Source organism: Mus pahari, chromosome 1 (genome assembly GCF_900095145.1).
Source record: "Mus pahari chromosome 1, PAHARI_EIJ_v1.1, whole genome shotgun sequence".
NCBI classification, from domain to species: domain Eukaryota; kingdom Metazoa; phylum Chordata; class Mammalia; order Rodentia; family Muridae; genus Mus; species Mus pahari.
The window spans coordinates 58,636,534-58,640,463 of NC_034590.1; the positions used below are offsets into that span (position 1 = coordinate 58,636,534).

General features: G+C 36.9%; 1 protein-coding gene across 3 annotated transcripts in view; it reads left to right on the forward strand.

The window, feature by feature from the left end:
* Nox4 (NADPH oxidase 4) overlaps positions 1-3,930 on the forward strand; it is a 138,019-nt gene that overhangs the window by 1,471 nt on the left and 132,618 nt on the right. The gene's annotated exons all lie outside the window — the stretch shown is intronic.

Below are 3,930 nucleotides of genomic sequence, written 5' to 3' on the forward strand. Positions count from 1 at the left end.
CTCTCTCCTCCTCCTCCTCCTCCTCCTCCTCCTGCTCCTTCTTTTTCTTTTTTTCCAAGCTGTACCAGTGAGCAAGCCCTGAAGGGTTTGCTTCTCCCAGAGGACCAGCTGATGACAGACTGTTAGTCTAGACTTATCAAGACTCTCTGCCTTCCCACAAGTCTGTCCAGAGGATGTCAGCACTGGTTTTCTTTTACTGACAGTTCTCACAAAGTGAGCTGTTATTTATTTCTGAGTAGTCTTGGCTGGTTGCCATAGGTTATTGGCCGGGTCTGGTTCTGGTCTGAGGACAGAATCATGCAAACTCTGTCCTGGTTTATTTCATGTTGATATTTCTCTTTGTTCTATTTCTCATATCATCTTCCAATTCTATCTCTACCTTACTAGATCCTATAAATGGCAGGGTCCTCCAGGACATCTTACTTTGTACCAGGAGACTGTATTCTTCTAAGCAACCACACAAAGTATAAAAGGTGTTATACAATTGCAGGATACCTGAGCAAACAGATTTATTATCACTGGAGAGGAAAACATATTCTAGAGAGGACACTTATTGCTTTGTTTTTCATAAAATTGTAACTATTTAAAATCACTTCAGTTGAATTCAGTGCAACTAGCTTCACTTTCATGATTGGAATACATGGGTTCATCTTTTAATCTTAGTTCTCTGAGTAGTGATTAGGACATATCAAGTCTGCAGTAAGCTGTAGCTGAATTAATTGATTACTGTATCGAAGCTCTTGATTGTGACATCTTCTTAACATTTAACACCACTAGTTTTATCTAATGGGGTCAGAAACATTGTTTCAGAAAAAAAAAAAAAAGAGACCCCCCTCCCTTATTGAAGATTCTGAAATTATTATGCTTCTCCTTTCTCATCTATCTAAATTTGGTCTAGTTATCTAGAACTGTTCTTCAAATTGCTTTCTAAATAGACCCAGTGATTAAAATATTTACTATTTTTCAAGTGACTTACACTCTGATGCAAAACAGCAGCTAAACCCCACAAGCAAACAAAACTAATTAAATAATTGTAGGTTAATAAACAAATTAAGAAGAATTTCTCCGATGAGTTACCAAGGACTCCTAGCTTTTCATTCTTTCTTAAAAACTCATGACTCAAAGTGAATTAATAAGCGAGAAGTTTTTAAATATGAGGTTTATTTTACCTAATACATACCTCACTCAGTGAACAACTTGTAAGAAATCACGTGACAATTACCCTGGCAGAGTTTGTTCTGGATCAGGGGGCTTATGTTACTATCCAAATCTAAAAATTATAAAAGCCATAACTGAGCTTTGGAGTTTTACTCTTAACATAATAGAGACGTTTCCTTTTTAAAGTGAGCTAAGCTAATTGTGTTAGAATCCAACAGGGTGGTGTTCATGTATTTGGATGCTGTGTAATTTGTTGTTGACAAATCAGATAAGATTAAGCTGGTGTGTACTTGCCTGTACATACAGGAACAGATATAGTCAAACCCGTTTTAATGACATTTTAAAATATGCTCCATGTTTCTACTGTTATTCTAATTTAGTGCTTTAGCTCAAATGATGTTATAGAACTGTGGGTTCATGACAGGGAATGGCCACGTGAATGCAAAGCTGAGATGGGTGATGAGGAAAAAGAGCAGCAAGCAGACTGATGAAGAGAAGCCACTATACCTTAGCTTTTTTGCAAACTCATGACTAGTGACAGCAGGTGTACCAACATTTCCCCCAGACTCCTTGTAAAAAGGAGTGACCTTTCTTGTCACGTGTTGCTTTCTGAACATTACTTGTTATGAGTTCTGTAGTATTAATTTACCTAAGCTACTTACAATAGATATTTCAACTTACGTGTTGGTGTTTAATGAACAAGGACTTTCACCCATACCTTTACTATTGACTTTGTAAAGGAGGATTTAATGTGTTTTGTCTATAGTCATCCTCGGCTTATCTTTCTAGTCTTATAATGATTGTGGTATGGTTTCACAAGGAATGAATTTACATTTTGTTCCATGAGAAATACAGCACAATGATGAGATATAATTAATTCTAAAATATATATTTTGGCCTCCACATTTTATATCTTTTGCATATCACTTGTTTAATAACTTCAGTGCTGTACAGGTGAAAGAGTTCCACCATGACAGGAATGTGGAAATGATGAGGGATACCCAGGTATTGTGACGTTTTAAGTTACTTTCTGGTAATCTTTAGATTAAAAAAATGGTGGTAGTCCTAGAAATCAATTTACTTAACTATAAAACACAAATGGAAGGTGGAAGTTGACACTTGCCCCGTCACAAGCATGAAGTCAAAAGTGGGGAATGGCCACAAGCTCCTATAACCTCATTGCTGTGGGAAGCAGAGACAGCAGGACCATTGAGACTTGTTGGTGTTAGCCTAGCTCCAGGTCAATGAGAGACCCTGTTTCATAGGAGTGAGAGTGACGGAGCCAGACACTTCGTGTCTTCTGGTATCTACACCCATGCATGAGCTCATGTACCCAAACACAATGGTGTGTATATACCACACTCACTCAGGCATATATACATACACACATATAACAAAAAGAGGGGGGGGGGAAGCACAGAATGAAATAGTAAATTTGTTCTGCAAATATTTTGATAAGACAATAAAGTGTTCCGATTGCTGTTGTTTATGTGTGAAATATAACCCAGCTGTCTAGTTTCATAAGCTGGAAGAAACCACTGAATATATTTTATTCACAGAAAGATGTAGCTCTCTAGAGGCATTACTTATTAGTCATTGTTTGAAATCCCTACTTTTATATTGAAGCCAATTATCTGTGAAAGTTCATTAATACTGACAGTATGTCAGGCACTTGAAAAATGTTTGTTTCAGCTAGGAAGCTATTCTATTTGCTTTATGGAGGAGGATATATAGAGTAGTAACGTGGTGGGGCTTGCCCAAATGTCTTTGGTGGTGGTGGGGGTCAGTGTTACAGTGTTTTCTGGCCTCTCAGCTCTTCCCTCACTACCTATTTTTCTAATGCTCCATACTGGTACATATCCAGTTGGTTAGTAGCCTCCTCATCAGTGTTGCTCAATAAAAATATGATACAAGACAAAGTAAAAAAAGCTACAGGAATTAATGTAAAAATACCTTTAATAAAATAAATGCAAAGTGCTATTCTTTGGATATGTAGCCATTATTAAAAATATCAAAGTGATATTTGACTGTTTGTCATGCAAACTACAAACTATTTGTAATACAGTGTGCTGCACTAATTTACATTATACTATTCTGTTCACTCAGTAAAATGTTATTAGAAATAGTAGACTAGTATTTAGATTTTACAAAGCTTACAGCTATAAAGCTGATTCATATATTTAAATGCTCTACACATACATAAAGTTTGTCTAATAACACAAATGAGTATCAGCTATTAAATTTAAATTTAGGAGTCAGGTGTCTGTGGCATGGGTCCGATTTTCCTATGGTCACAGCTACATAAGAAACTGTATCAGGTGGATTGCCTGAACTCTAGCAGCATGATAGCAGGGCCCTGCTTCAAGAACAACAATAATAAAAAAATTAATTAATTAATATGCATAAAAACAAAACTTCATTCTCTTGGTGATCCTAGGCACAATTTATCCATCAGGATACCACGTATGGCAAGTGGCTTGTTTTGGGCATTTCAAGTAAAGGCCATGGTGGTAGAATATTCTTGCCTTGATATACAGGTAACCTTACCATTCAATTTAAAACTAACAGCTGGTCAAACAATCAGATCAGTTATATATTCCTCGGAGATCAATGAAATGGTTCATCAGGAAAGTAGAGAAATGTACATGCTACCACACCTGACAAACTGAGTTAATACCCAGGACTCAAGTGGTGGAAGGAGTGAACTGGCTTTCACAAGTGGAGAGAGAGAGAGAGAGAGAGAGAGAGAGAGAGAGAGAGAGAGAGAGGGAG